Source organism: Mustela putorius, unplaced genomic scaffold, assembly GCF_011764305.1.
Source record: "Mustela putorius furo isolate JIRA1106 unplaced genomic scaffold, ASM1176430v1.1 tig00000196_pilon_pilon_pilon, whole genome shotgun sequence".
Classification (NCBI taxonomy): domain Eukaryota; kingdom Metazoa; phylum Chordata; class Mammalia; order Carnivora; family Mustelidae; genus Mustela; species Mustela putorius.
In genome coordinates this window covers 3,023,272-3,038,501 of record NW_025421310.1, presented here as the reverse complement: position 1 = coordinate 3,038,501, position 15,230 = coordinate 3,023,272, and the positions used below count along the sequence as shown (strand labels likewise).

General features: G+C 47.1%; 1 protein-coding gene across 2 annotated transcripts in view; it reads right to left on the bottom strand.

The window, feature by feature from the left end:
- Positions 1–12,933, bottom strand: part of LOC101682103 (zinc finger protein 345-like) — a 40,175-nt gene extending 27,242 nt beyond the window's left edge. Inside the window, exons 1-2 of one of the 2 annotated variants that reach the window (XM_013048088.2) lie at positions 11,175–12,933; positions 6,977–7,086 (exon numbers count right to left, since the gene is read on the bottom strand). The gene's annotated coding sequence lies outside the window, so the exon portion shown is untranslated. The remainder of the gene's footprint in view (positions 1–6,976; positions 7,087–11,174) is intronic. The other variant, XM_004776864.3, reaches the window with a different exon arrangement.
- Positions 12,934–15,230: the final 2,297 nt, after the last annotated feature.

Below are 15,230 nucleotides of genomic sequence, written 5' to 3'. Positions count from 1 at the left end.
CTTTCTGCAAAGGAAGGCAAGTTCTACAGATACACTAAGGGAGTAAAATCATTTCTGTGACCTTTTGTTAAAAAAACCTGGCCAGGCTAATCAGAAAGCCGATGTAGCTTCATACAGACCTGCTGGCCTCTGTGGCCTGGGAAAGTTCTGGTTCTTCACTCCTCAAGGCTAGTGGTCTGCAAATCTCGAAGTAAATTAGTTCTGTTACAGATGGAGGGCCTCACGTCAGCAAGTAAGGAGTATGTCAACTTGAAGAAACTTAACCCTTTAATACCAGCTGGAGTGCTGCTACAAATGTGTTTCTCACTTAGAATAATAAACACCCTCATTTGAGGGGGACCTTTGTGGCTCAGTCGGTTAAGTTTCTGACTCTTGATTTTGGATCAGGTTATTATCTCAGGGTCTTGAGATCAAGCCCCATGCTGGGCTCTATGCTCAGGAGGGAGTCTGTGTGATTCTCTTTCCCTCTCCCTCGGCCCACTCCCTCACCTCTTTCAAATATATAAATCTTTTTTTAAAAAAATAAACACCTTGGGGGCACCTGGGTGGCTCAGTGGGTTAAAGCCTCTGCCTTCGGCTCAGGTCATGATCCCAGGGTCCTGGGATCGAGCCCCAAATCAGCCCCTACTGAGCAGAGAGCCTGCTTCCCCCCTTCTCTCTCGGCCTGCCTTTCTGCCTACTTGTGATCTCTGTCAAATAAAGAAATAAAAATCTTTAAAAACAAACAAACAGGAGCATCTGGGTGGGTCAGTGGGTTAAGCCTCTGCCTTCGGCTCGGGTCATGATCCCAGGGTCCTGGGATTGAGCCCCGCGTCGGGCTCTCTGCTCCATGGGGGGCCTGCTTCTCCCTCTCTCTCCGCCTGCCTCTCTGCCTGCTTGTGATCTCTGTCAAATAAGTAAAATCGTTTAAAACAAAACAAAAAACCACCTCATTTGATAAAAGAAAGAATGAGTGAAAGATTGCCAAGCTTAGAGGGGAGGAATAATGAAGATGAAGGAATAATGGTGTTAAGGTCTAAGTGTCTCCCTGGTACTATGAAAGTGCCTTAGTGGTCCCCAAACATCAGCATCAGCTCCACATTTGTTAGGCTTTCTAAAGTAACTGCCCAACTCGTTCTTTGAGCAGTGACAACTTGGGTCTGATCTGACCTCCACAATTTAAACCGCGGAGCTGTGACATGGGGATTCTTCCATCACTCTCACTGAAAATAAGATGTGCCAATTGAGTCCCTTAATGTCCTTCCACAGAAACTGTGAGATAAAAGACGGGAAACAGGCTTGATTTTTTTCACAAATGACTGCAGTTTTTAATGAAGTTGAGACATGTAACCACAACTGGTCCAGGAATCAAAGATCTTTTGTGATCTCTATGATTTATCCAAATTTTGTGGTGCTGACTCCCATTTTTTTTTTTTAAAGATTTAATTGAGAGAGAGCAGAGTGAGAAAGAGCACATGAACATGAGTGGGGGAAGGGGCACAGGGAAAGGCAGACTCCCCACTCAGTAGGGAGGCCAACATGGGGCTCAGTCCAAGGACCCCAAGATCATGACCTGAGTTGAAGGCAGCCCCTTAATCCACTGAGCCACCCAGGTGCCCCCTAACTCCCATTTAAATGATATATCTGAGTAATTAAATTCATTTTGAATTCCTCTTTATTATAACTCCCTATTTTTTATCGTTTGTACATGTTAATTTCACACACACACAGAATGTATCATTTTCCTTATTTTTTCAATATGTAGAAAATATTTTTGTTTAGAAAATTTTGAGATTTATGTGCATATACATACAATAAATGGTATTTCCTCTTTCTCCTGTTTCCACTGCCCATCCCCTATAATGCAAGAGTTAAGTTCTGTCATCATTTGTTGGGCATGCCTCCAGAAATATATTTTTTTTAAGATTTTATTTATTTGACAGAGAGAGATCACAAGTAGGCAGAGAGGCAGGCAGAGAGAGAGGGGAGGAAGCAGGCTCCCTGCTGAGCAGAGAGCCCAGTGCGGGACTCAATCCCAGGACCCTGAGACCACGACCCGAGCCAAAGGCAGCGGCTTAACCCACTGAGCCACCCAGGCGCCCCAGAAATATTTTTTGTTAGCATATAATCACAGTAACGAATCTGAAATTTACGAAATGTCTGATGCTCCCTAAGTCTAGTTCCAATTGATAGTTGTTAGTCAATAGTTTATTGACTATTAATCTAAACAAGTAAGATACTATTATGGATTTGAAGTGAGTGATGCTATGATGAATCCTAATTTGAATTCTCTGACAGCATCTAAATTTTAAGTGGTAAAATTTTAGGTGGTTTAGGTGCTGTTAACTTAAATGTGCTAATGAAACTATGTTGTTTGTTTTTTATTTTTTTTTTTTTATTTTTTTTTTATTTTTTTTATTTTTTATTTTTATTTTTTTTTTAAATTTTATTTATTTATTTGACAGAGAGAGATCACAAGTAGGCAGAGAGGCAGGCAGAGAGAGAGGAGGAGGAGGAAGCAGGCTCCCTGCTGAGCAGAGAGCCCGATGCGGGACTCGATCCCAGGACCCTGAGATCATGACCTGAGCCGAAGGCAGCGGCTTAACCCACTGAGCCACCCAGGCGCCCTTTTTATTTTATTTTTTTTTTAAATATTTTGTGGGAACTTCTTTTTTTTTTTTTTTTTTTTTAAAGATTTTATTTATTTATTTGACAGAGAGAAATCACAAGTAGAAGGAGAGGCAGGCAGAGAGAGAGAGAGAAGCAGGCTCCCTGCTGAGCAGAGAGCCCGATGCGGGACTCGATCTCAGGACCCTGAGATCATGACCTGAGCCGAAGGCAGCGGCTTAACGCACTGAGCCACCCAGGCGCCCCTGTTGTTTGTTTTTTAACATAACCATGACGGATACCTCACCAAACATGATATATGGATGGCAAACAAGCATATGAAAAGATGCTCATCATTTGATATTAGGAATTTCAAAATAAAATAATGAGATATCATTACATACCTATAAGATGTGGCCAAAATCCAGAATACTGATATGACAAAGCTGGAAAGGATATAGAGCAATAGAAACTCTCATTCATTGCTGGTAGGAATGCAAAATGGTACAGCCACTTTGGATGACAGTTTGGTGGTTTCCTACAAAACTAATCATATTCTTATCATACAATCTAGCATTGTGCCCCTTGGTATTTACTTAAGGCGTTAAAACCTGACAATAGATATTTATTTATAGCTCCTGTATTCATAATTCCCAAAACTAGGAAGCAACCAAGATGTCCTTCAATAGGTAAATGGATAAACAAACTATGGTCCATCCAGATAATGGGATATTATTTGATAAGAGGTTATCAAACCATGAAAAGGCATGGAGGAAACCTGAATGCATATTACTAAGCAAAAGAAGTCAATTCTAAAAGAGTATATACTTTATGACTACAAGTATAGGCCATTCTGGGAAAGGTAGAACTACAGTAAAAAAAACAGTAAAATGATCGGTGTTTGCTAGGAGCTGGGGTCAGGAGAGAGCTAAATGGGCAGAGCACAGATGTGGGGGGCAGTGAAACTAAGTATGATACTGTGATGGTAGATACAGCTGACTACACACTAGCCAAAACCCACAGAATGCCCCAAACCAGGAGTGAACCCCAATGTTAACTGTGGACTTTGGGTGACGTGTCAGTGCAGATTTGTTTTTTTTTTTTAAAGATTTTATTTATTTGACAGACAGAGATCACAAGTAGGCAGAGAGGCAGGCAGAGAGAGAGGAGGAAACAGGCTCCCTGCTGAGCAGAGAGCCCGATGTGGGGCTCGATCCCAGGACCCTGGAATCATGACCCGAGCCGAAGGCAGAGGCGTTAACCCACTGAGCCACCCAGGTGCCCCCAGATTTGTTGATTTTAACAAAATATACCACTAATGTAGGATGTAGAGAGGAGGGGGGTTTCTGTTTATGTTGGGGGGAAGGGGTATATGGAAACCTCTGTAACTTCCACGCAACTTTGCTGTGAATCTAAAACTGCCCTTACAAAATAAAGTCTGATGTAAAAAATTATAATCTGGACTTGATGACCTACTTAACAAAGTAAAAAAATGATCATAAATACAAAATAATGGCCAGCTTAGTTGGGTCTTCTCTTCTTCAGCATGCAAGCCCTACCTACATGGCTGACTTTACTTCTTCTACTGCCCTCTCCTCCCGATGGGGATGGCATGTAAATTATTGATCCTTGCTTAGGAAAAATGATGAGAGTAATAGAGACTTCCATGTAACACTCTCTTAAAATTGAAGGCTAAACAATGCAACATAAAGAATGGTGCCCTCCGGTTCCTGGGTGGCTCAGTTGGTTGGGCGACTGCCTTCAGCTCAGGTCATGATCCTGGAGTCCTGGGATTGAGTTCCGCATTGGGCTCACGGCTCCATGGGGAGTCTGCTTCTCCCTCTGACCTCCCCTCTCATGCTTTCTCATTCTGTCCGTCTGTCTCTCTCTCAAATAAATAAAATCTTTTCTTTAAAAAATGGTGCCCTAGAAAATAAAAGAATCATTTTAGCAAATAGGGAAAAATATTTATCTGAATTTGTTAATTATTGAAATAATGACTTTTCAGTAACTTCAAATTTTCAGACAACTACAAAAGAGAGTTAATAAACGAATCATGTGGACCCATAACAGAGCTTCACAGGACCTACCCACTGCCAAACTCATTTCATGTATAAACCCACCCAAGTTGCCTCCAAAGCCAATCCATGTTAAGAATAATTTAAGAAGCCATATAATTGTGCCTCTAAACACTTCCATGAATGTTCATGAAATAATATTTTTTATAAAATAGTATTTTATGGGATGCCTGGGTGGCTCAGTTGGTTAAGCAGCTGCCTTCGGCTCAGGTCATGATCCCAGCATCCTGGGATCGAGTCCCACATCGGGCTCCTTGGGAGCCTGCTTCTCCCTCTGCCTCTGCCTGCCATTCTGTCTGCCTGTGCTCGCTCTCTCCCCCTCTCTCTGATAAATAAATAAAATCTTTAAAAAAAAATAGTATTTTATTTAACATACAGTATTCTTATCACATATAAATTATAGCTGCTTAAAATCATCAAATACCAAATCAGTACTCAAATTCTGATATGCTGATTAAATATTCATTTTATTTAATCAATGTCATTTATATATATACATATTTTAAGTAAGCTGTACACCAACCTGGGGCTCAAATTCATGACCCTGAGACCGAGAGTTCCATGCTCCACTGGCTGAGCCAGCCAGGTGCCCCAAGCCAATTTTATTTTAAAGTTTGCATATTTCTCTGATTTAAGAAAAATCAACGCCCCCCCATGTCCTCTAAATTGATGTAATTGTTTCTGACTTAAATTTGGATGTTATCTTTCTCAACCATACTGCATCTGGGATCCTTGGAAACACTTTACTCATTTATTTTTATAATTTTACTTTGCTAACTGAATAGAAGAGGCTATTCCATAGAGCTTCTCTCTGATGAGATTTGTCAGCGAATGGCAGCTTCTGAGTGGAATTTATTTTCTGGAATGATGTTGGATATTAACTTGTCTTTTATTTTCACAGACAGGGCAGAAGGTTTTTCTTAGTATTACCTGCTTTCTGAGTGATTTTCAGAACCTTAAGCTTTGCCACAATACTTTGCAGTGGATGGAACTTAGAATGATGTTCCCACAGAGTCACTGGCTTCTGTGGTTTCCTCTCATGCACCCTGCATCTCCCTTAAACAAATTTACGGCTATTTAAGCAAATGGCTCCAAAATAAACAACAACAACAAAAAACTACTGAAAAAATACACAGTACAGGGGCGCCTGGGTGGCTCAGTGGGTTAAAGCCTCTCTCTATCTTCGGCTCAGGTCATGATCTCAGGGTCCTGGGATCAAGCCCCGCATTAGGCTCCCTGCTCAGTGGGAAGCTGGCTTCCCTCTCTCTCTGTGGCCTCTCTTGCCTACTTGTGATCTCTGTCAAATAAATAAATAAAATCTTTTAAAAAATTACATAGTACAGTTCACTGGATATTCCAGAGGTATTATCTCACTGCATGTATGCATGCTGTCGTCCACTGACATTAGGTGCTCTGGTCTCATCTACCAAGTGGCACCACATCCTTGTTCTGTTCAAGCACAAGCAGCAAATCCAACACATTCATAGTCATGGCCTTTCCCCCAGACCTTTCTGTGAAACCAAAGCCCCAAGCTCCATTCTCATCTTTTTTTTTTTTCTTTTTAAGATTTTATTTATTTTTTTGACAGACAGAGATCACAAGTAGGCAGAGAGGCAGGCAGAGAGAAATGAAGAAGCAGGCTCTCTAAGCAGAGAGCCCGATGCGAGAATAGATCCCAGGACCCTGGGACCATGACCTGAGCCGAAGGCAGAGACTTTAACCTTCTGAGCCACCCAGGAGCCCTCCATTCTCATCTTGACGGGACAAAAGCCAATTTCATCCTGATGAGTATGTTGGTGTCCTTTTACTTTCTTCCATTTTGTCTTTTTGAAGAACCCTATTATGAACCATCAATATGGTCTGATGGACACCTCTACACCGGTCTCTTCAGGCTCCCTGGCATTCATCCCTTCATCTCCTTGACGGTGACATGTGGGTGTCGCTCTCGGCCCGCAAGAACGACTCGGAGACTCACGTAGCGGCGAACCTTCTTCTTTAATCGCTTTTTTTCTTCCTCTCCCCCTCTGGCGCAGCACAGCACGCAGCTCCCGCCGCCCCGCTCCGGCGTCGCCGCCGCCTCCAGGGCCGCGCGCCGCCCCTGGCGCCCGCCGCAGCTGCCATGGTCCCGGCCTCGGCCCCCTCCGGCCGGCCTGGCACAGCGCGGCCTGGCTCCCGGCGGGCCCGCCCCTCTACAAGTACATTCAAGCATATATACACCGACAGCTTAGCCCGCCTAGCCAATCACCGCAGTGCTCATGCACCTCCTGCGTGAGTGGACCTAAATGAACAGCCAATCATATTCAGTCCCTTACAGCTCTTATAGTAGGCCTCCTGTACTGGCTCCCGACATTCAGGCTCCCTGGCATTCATCCCTTCATCTCCTTGACGGTGACATGTGGGTCTCTCAGTTCTGCTTCACCTGCTGGGCAAGAAAAACAAATGTTCCAAGTACAGTCTCTAAGGTTTTAGTTCCCTCTAGAACATCCTGCTATTTATTTAATCAACCTTACACATTTGCAGGCTCACATTTCACATCATTTAGTCTTCTAGGATATTTTGATTCAAAATTCAGTAACAGTGATAGGAAATCTGTTCCTCCTGCTTATAGTGTGGACAGCTATAAGCTCTATCTTGAAAGGTCACACTGCCCTGCTATGATGATGACGCATGAAACCACAAACAGTCTACTTCTGAGGAGCCACAGTCCCTTTCTCCACACATCTACCCTATAACCATCTATCTCCCACGCCTCCCAACTTAGAGGAGACATCAAGCCCTGGTACTATCAGTGCTGTTGTTACCTCTTGGTCCCACTGACCACTGGGTTCAACCACCAGCAACAGACAGGTGGACAAATGCCTATGTAAGCTGTGGGGCCAGTGACCGGGATCCACCACCTCCTGACAAGTGACTCCCCTGGTAGGGTTGTTGCCTTGTGATTATCAACGCAGGGCCCTAGGGTCGTCTGACAAAGCTCCCTCTCCAAGCACATACCATTCTTTGGACTGCACATCCCTCCGTCTCCACATCCCACAGCTCCGTGACCATGGCTGCCACCACCTCCTGCCCCGCTCCTCACGCATCTGCCTGACCTACTCAGATGTTACTGCCTCTTCTTAGTCCCACTCTTAGATTATGGTAATGGCCAAACACACAACCTGAGACTGGACAGATGAGCCTGACAGCACTTTATTTATCCCCTAAATTCACATCTCTGAGAACAGGATACCACTCACCATATAAAGGCCCACATGGGAGCTGCATCTAAAAAAGAGTGAACGAACTGGGGCTGTGAGATGTTATCCTTGTAGAATGAAAAGGTTGAGAGCACTCTGAATCCCACAGGAGGATGGGACTGGCTTGTTTAAGCCTGTGGGCTGGTAGGGACTGAACCTGCTACAAAGAGATAAGCGGGAACTGCGCCACGTTCCCTTTGTGAAAAGGGTTGTTGGGCTAGAAGCTATTATCCCACGAAGCAGTGTGGGGAGGAGAACTTGAACTCAGGCCATTTGAGCACTTGGTCTCATCAAAGGTCAAGAAAGTGCATTATATAGGGTTTAGGCCTTCTGCCACAATTTGGCAGATAGCATCCACAGTACTCTTGGCAATACTCACACAGGATCCCATAAGACCACCAACTTCCCATGGGTCCCCATAGCAGTGTTACTCCAAATCGTTTTACAAAGACCTCACCCTGTGGCTCTGATCCTTGCCTCAGACTCAGACACACAGAGCCATGTGTGGATCTCAGATAGCCGGAGTTCCATTCTATTTCCTTGATGTACTTGCTGACACCTCAGCAAATAAAAAATTTCTCTTTCCCCATCATTCCAAGACCACCCCCATGAATTGCCCATCCAGGCCTAGTGATTCTCACAGATAATCCTATTTTCCCCTGACCAGGCTGAATGAAACACTTCACACTCCACCAAAGTCCTCAAAAAATCTTGCTAAGTCTAAAAAGTGGCTCTAAGTACCAGCTCTGGCCTGAGTGTCATCTTTCATCCATTACCCCTTGTCTCTGCATCCATCGGAAAGCCACTCTTCCCTGGGAAGCTTTGGCAACCTACCAGACTATATCCTGCCTGATACACCAAATCTTTAGGTCCACTTACCTACATTTATAAAGCCTAATACCATCACCAGGTACCCAAGCAAGAGACCCAGTCCTGGGTCCCCATTCTCCACACATGGCCTCCAAAGAGCTTTGCCACCACAACCTCAAGCTTGCCTCAATGTGACCCACAGTTTACTCATCGTGGTACACACCGTAGCTACCACATCGTCCATGTCTCTAATCTGAATCCCTCCCCAGAATTCCTGACCTGTGTGTTAGTTGCTCATTTGAGCAACCACTCCAGTTAATGATTTGTAAAAAACCTCAGACTCTTTTTTTTTTTTAAAGATTTTATTTATTTATTTGACAGACAGAGATCACAAGTAGGCAGAGAGGCAGGCAGAGAGAGAGGGGGGAAGCAGGCTCCCTGCTGAGCAGAGAGCCTGATGCGGGGCTCAATCCCAGGACCCTGAGATCATGACCTGAGCCGAAGGCAGAGGCTTAACCCACTGAGCCACCCAGGTACCCCAAACCTCAGACTCTTGAAATGGCCAGAACAAAGCTCCTGATATCCTCAGTGAACACCAACTTGCTCATGTGAATTTCCCACCAGCTTAAGACCAAGGCTTGATCTTTCCTTCTCAGCTGCTTATATCCACCAATCTTTGTCCCACCATTTTTCCTCACATTCCTCTTTTCTGTTTATCTCTTAACTCCGGCAAAAGACCCAAGGGGCGTAGCATCCTAGCATGGAAACCAAAACTACCCTTCAAGCAGCAACAAAACCACCCAGATCAGTCTGAGCTTAACCCCAGACACAGGGACTCACGCCTGTGCAGACCGGCCAGGGAGTGACTGACAGTTACCTTTACCTCATGATAAAGCTATAAATCACTCCCAGAGGGGGTGACAACTGCAAATAAAATACCCAATGTGTAAAGAAGTTCATTCTGTCAACCACCTGCCCAGCTCCTTGTGTGTCCTCAGTCCCACATGCTTAGACATCACTCTTTCTCCACTCTAGGTCCTTTATAACCTTCCCCAGCTATTGTCTGGAGAGCCAGTCTGACACCTTTGTTGTGACTGTGTCTCCCTTCCATTGTAGCTGTTGCCCCAATAAAACCTTGTCTGCTTTTAAATTCGAAGTCCAGCCTCGTCTCAACTGTTACTGTGTCCATGGACCGGATTCTAGTAACACAGTGATGCAGCTCCCATTCCTTAGACCAAAAGCTCTGAGATCATCACTGATTATCTCTTTTGTTCCCTCACTGTGCACATCAGAAAGTCTAGTTGCCGCTCTTAAAACACACAGCCAGAATCCAACCATTTCCCAGGCAACAACCCCTCCATGCACCCTCACCTGGACTAGAGCAGGAGCCTGACAATGACTGTCATTTGTTAGGACCCAATCAAGCCCATAGTCTGTTTTCCACTGTGAAGCCAGATGAAGCCTCCCAAGACTTTGGGATTGAAATTTTTTATTACTTCTAGAATACACACCCAACATCTCTGGCAGTCACCTGACAAGGCACCTATTCATTTGCTATTTACTCCTACCTCAAAGGAAGGAGACCTGTGGTTTCTGAACATTCCTGACCTCAGTTTCCTGGAAGCACTAGCACATCCTAGTACCCACTCCTGGGTTAACTTTCCACACCTGTTTGCAGACGGTTACCAGAAAGGGAATGCCTGCCTGAGGTATGGCAAGGACGCTCTCCGTTGAACTGTGGACTTCCCACCACAACCTGGGCTTAGGGGTTCTCCAGGTTCACCAGATTCAAGGAGGGAGGAATGGCATGAAGAGCCTCGGGACACCACAGTCAGAGGACACTGGGGTGAGAGTCTGGGGCAGTGGGGGACCAGGACACCCTCCAGTTCCCTGTGTAGCCCTTCTACAGCCACGAGAACCTGTGCTGAAGAGGCAGGCCCTTAAGAAGTGCGTCAGTGCTTGGATTCGACGGGCTCACTGGACCCCTGCCTGGCCCAGGAGCCAGCTGACCTCAGGCTTGGTTCTACTCTGCACCTGAGTACTCGGTTTTGCCTTTTACCAGCTGTGTGACCTTGAACAAAGACCAAATCTCTCAGGGCCTGGATGTCCTCATCACCCCTTAGGTCCCTCCTTTGGCCAAAAGTCCCCTTGGCGTCCAAAGTCCTCACGAAGGTACCGCACCTCGGCCCGCCAGTGCAGGCGTGGATCCACCGGACCCTCTCGCCCCTGAAGGCAGAATTCTCCCCCCTCAGGCCCCCTACAGCCCCCGCCCCGGCGGCCCCTCAGACCCGAGCCTGCTCCCGCACGCAGCCCGCGGGCGCTTACACACGCGCCCCCACCCACCGGCGCCTCCCTGTCCCGGACACCGGGGCCTGGGCCGCAGGGCCGCGAGCAGGCGCCCCGCGCTCGGGCCTTCGGGTCAGGGTAGGGGGCGGAGGGGAGGGCCCGGGGGACGAGAGCTTACCTCAGCTGTGTCCCTGGGCGCGGCCGCCGCCATAGGAGCCTCTCGGCGGAGCGAAGTGATGACAGCTGAGCGGCCCGGGCAGTCGCAGACACCGAGGTCTCCAGGCGGTCCCCGCAGGCGGCGAAGTCCCCGACCCCTAGACTTTATCCGGGATAAAGCCCGCTTTCGCGCAGACACCGCCCCTCCCCGACCCTGCCCTTCCCTGCCCTTCCCTCCGGAACCTCCCACAAGCTGACAAAACAAGCAAGCCGCCCAATTATTGGTCAGGGACCCGACGCCGGAAGTCCCGCCCCGACCCTTTGTGCTCAATCACGGGGCGCCTCTTTTCAAAGCCTTCACTGGCTCAGAGACTCTGTCGTCAACGCAGGGCGTTCTGGGAACTGTAGATCGCAAGGCCTAGGTAAGGGGATTCCCCTTCTGACCCTGGGAGAGAAGGCCATCCTTGACTGCGAGGCCCTCTGGGGAACGGAAGGCCCCTGCTCAAGGGCAGAGGGTCGGTTGCCCCTCTTTAAGGGGGCCATATGCGGGTATCTGGAGGCTAGTCACCCAGGCATCCATGCCATTAATGAGAACGACAACTCTATCATAAAGAGGCCATGAGCAGCAATACGAATTGGCCCAAAACTGAGGTGCCATTTTCTGCCATACTGACAAAAATTGTAATGCGTGCAGGGCCCAAATCTACTATAAACCACTGCATAGTAACTAGAACCCCCAAATTTAGAGACAACTTAAACTATAAGGTTTTTCTTATTTTACAAACCGAAGCAACCCATGGTAGACAGTTCTCAGGTGGGAGACTTGGGAGCTAGGAAAGTATCACAAGCACCAAGTGAGACAAACGTGCCTGACAAGGTTCTTGTCAAGTTGCCGGTAGAACTCGTTTGGTTTCCTCTAGGCCAAACCTGGGTGAGGTCTTTGCCAACTGGTCAGAGAGAAGGGAATGTGGACCTCGCGAAGACTCAGGTTACTCCTAATTTGCTGCAATACGTCCCAGAATAGATGTCAGCTTCCTGGAGCTGGCTCTGGTGGTGACTGATGCACACTGTGGGGACCTGCCATGTGGTAGAGATGGAGGGGCCTTGGCCACAGAAACTGGCAGGGACATAAATCTGGAAAGAGCACTGGGCAAGTTAGAAAGTGCAACATAGCCACACACACTTCCTGCATAAATGAAATATATGGGGAATCTTCCCACTATGGAGGTTTAGATGTATGAGATTCAAAGAGGACAGACGGCTACTCAGAGAGGCTTTGATCCATTTTTGTTACACTGAACAAGGAGATTGCATGTTCCCTCCACAACTAAGGTCTTTCTCCAGTGTGAACTAACATTGATAATTGAAGGTGGAACTATAGCTAAAATATTTAATATATTCACTACACTCTTAAGGCTTTTCTCCAGTGTAGACACCTGGTTCTGAGCAAGTGTGTCTGTGTAGCTGAAGGCTTTCTTGCATTCTCCACAGTTGGGATGACTTTCTGCCAACCCACATGTGATGGTTTTGTTTGGCATCCTCTTCTTGCAGAAATACCTTGGGGTGGCCAGTAAGTGCTTCCTAACCTCCCCACAGGTAAAGGGCTTCTTTAGCATCTGGAACTTGCAGCTCTTCACACATGAGGGCCCTTCCATGTTGCTTCTGAAGCTTTTCACCAATATGTTAATCCTGGTGACCCTGAGAGTTTACACTGAAATAAAATTGTTTGGGGGGCGCCTGGGTGCCTCAGTGGGTTAAAGCCCCTGCTTTTAGCTCAGGTCATGATCCCAGGGTCCTGGGATCGAGCCCCGCATCAGGCTCTCTGCTCACCAAGGAGCCTGCTTTCCCCTCTCTCTCTGCCTGCCTCTCTGACTACTTGTGATCTCTGCCAAATAAATAAATAAAATCTTCAAAAAAAATGTCTGATACATGCTGCTCTCTGATATACAATTTCTGTCCATAATGTTTTCCATGGCACTCAGCCAACTGTAAGATGTGCTTCAAGATATGGATACATGTATCACAAGGGTGGATTTTTTGGAGGAAGTGACCTGCCTTGGGAGTCCTGATCTGTGCTATTCCTAAACAGAAGGTACCTGGGTTCTCTGCTCCACACCAATAACCTGAAAGCAAAGAAGTGACAGTGCAGCATGTGTTGATGTTACTGGAGGAATGTGTCCACACTGATTCATTGAATTACAACAACTGAATTACTCAAAGGAAAGGCAACCAGAAATAAATCCGGGGGATGCTTTTCAAGAAACGGGAGTAACGTTCTGGTTGCAGAAGTGGCTACCGTGCATTACTGGACCCATAAGGGCACATATTGGTAGCAGCCTCCCCAGGAAGACACCAGGGCAGGGCGTGTGCCATAGGTAAGGAAGGCAGATGTACAACTTCTTCTTCCACCAAGGCCTCTCAGCGGGAACTTGTCTGCTGGTGACTTTTAAGGCTATGCAGAAGTGGGTGAAAGCCCAGGACAATCCAACTGCAACAAACAAGTGGGAGTTCAACGCCAATGTCAGGCTATGTGTACACTTCAGGACACAATGTATGCAGGTCAATGTTGCAGACTGCTTCAGAAGCAGCGGTGAGAGGGATGGGTAGGATGAGGAGTACCGACAAGGGAAGATTTTCCCTAGGTTTTGACAAGTCAGAAAAATATCAACAGTGGAAAGATAGCAGACACCTGGGTGACTCAGTCAGTTAAGTGTCTGCCTTCAGCTCCCATCATGATCCTAGGGTCCTGGGACTGAGTCCCACATCGTGCTCCTTCCTCAGCAGGAAGACTGCTTCTCTCTCTGCCTGCTGCTCCCCCTGCTCCTGCTCTCTCTCTCTCTGATAAATAAATAAATAAATATCTTTGAAAAGAGAGAAAGGAAGGAAGGAAGGAAGAATCGATGGATGGATGAATGGATGGGTGGGTGGGGCCACTGACAATGGCACCAAAACTCTGGCTGAACAAGACAGGTTGCTGGTGCAATTGAACACAGCCCTGACAACACACTCTCCCCAGCTGCCATCTACCAGGGCCAGGCTTCCTCTGACCCCATCCTGCTGTGGATTGGGTCATGTCCAACCTGTGATACAAAAAGAACTCTTCCCAAGGTCTTGGTTGAACAACTACATGGGACATGGAGGTTACAAACACTGGAGGTAAAAAAATGCCAGATGAGTGGCAGTACAGGGCCAGGGCAAGTCAGCATGCAACAGACCACAGAAAAGAGATTTAAACGAAGAGAAGTGAGTGGGAGGCTCGAAAAACAGCTCATGGTCCAGGTAGTAGCAGCCATGAGAATACAAGTAACCCCTGGCACCAGCCAGCACAAGGGAACATCAGCTGAAGGAAGCAAGCAAAGTCTAAGGTGCAGCAGTGCCATGGACAGAAACGCAGTCACCGAGGGTGCCTGGGTGGCTCAGTGGGTTAAAGCCTCTGCCTTCGGCTCAGGTCATGATCCCAGGGTCCTGAGATGGAGTCCCGCATCAGGCTCTCTGCTCCACAGGGAGCCTGCTTCCTCCTCTCTCTCTCTCTCTCTGCCTGCCTCTCTACCTGCTTGTGGTCTCTGTCAAATAAATAAATAAAATATTTAAAAAGAAAAGAAAAGAAAAGAAAGAAACGCAGTCACCGGCCGGGAGGAAGGCAAGCAGGGCAAGACCCTTTGGCTCACTCTAAGATTGCTGATGCTGAATCTTTCCCTGTGAGGCTTCTGGGCAGATGTTGGGGCTGTAGAGGAGGGAGGTGGTCAGTGCAAACAGCCCAGCCCTAGCAACCACAGCACCTGCCCAGGAACTGCGGATAGAAGCAGTGTCCATGGTCCCACTGTGAGAAGGAAGCCCACAGCACGCTCTGGGGAAAGCAGGGTCGGGAAGGGGCATGTGAAGCCTGGATCAGGGCACTGGGGAGAGCATGAGTGCCTTGCCCAGTGAGGATTTGAGAATGTAAGCGCCAAGTTCTTCTGATTCATGCTGTGGTACAGGTATCCCTGAACCTCATCCAGGAGCCCCCACTCCTCCCACAAGTACACAAGCATTTCCTCAAGTCTCATAGTGCCTGTCACGATAGCAACAGATGAAAACT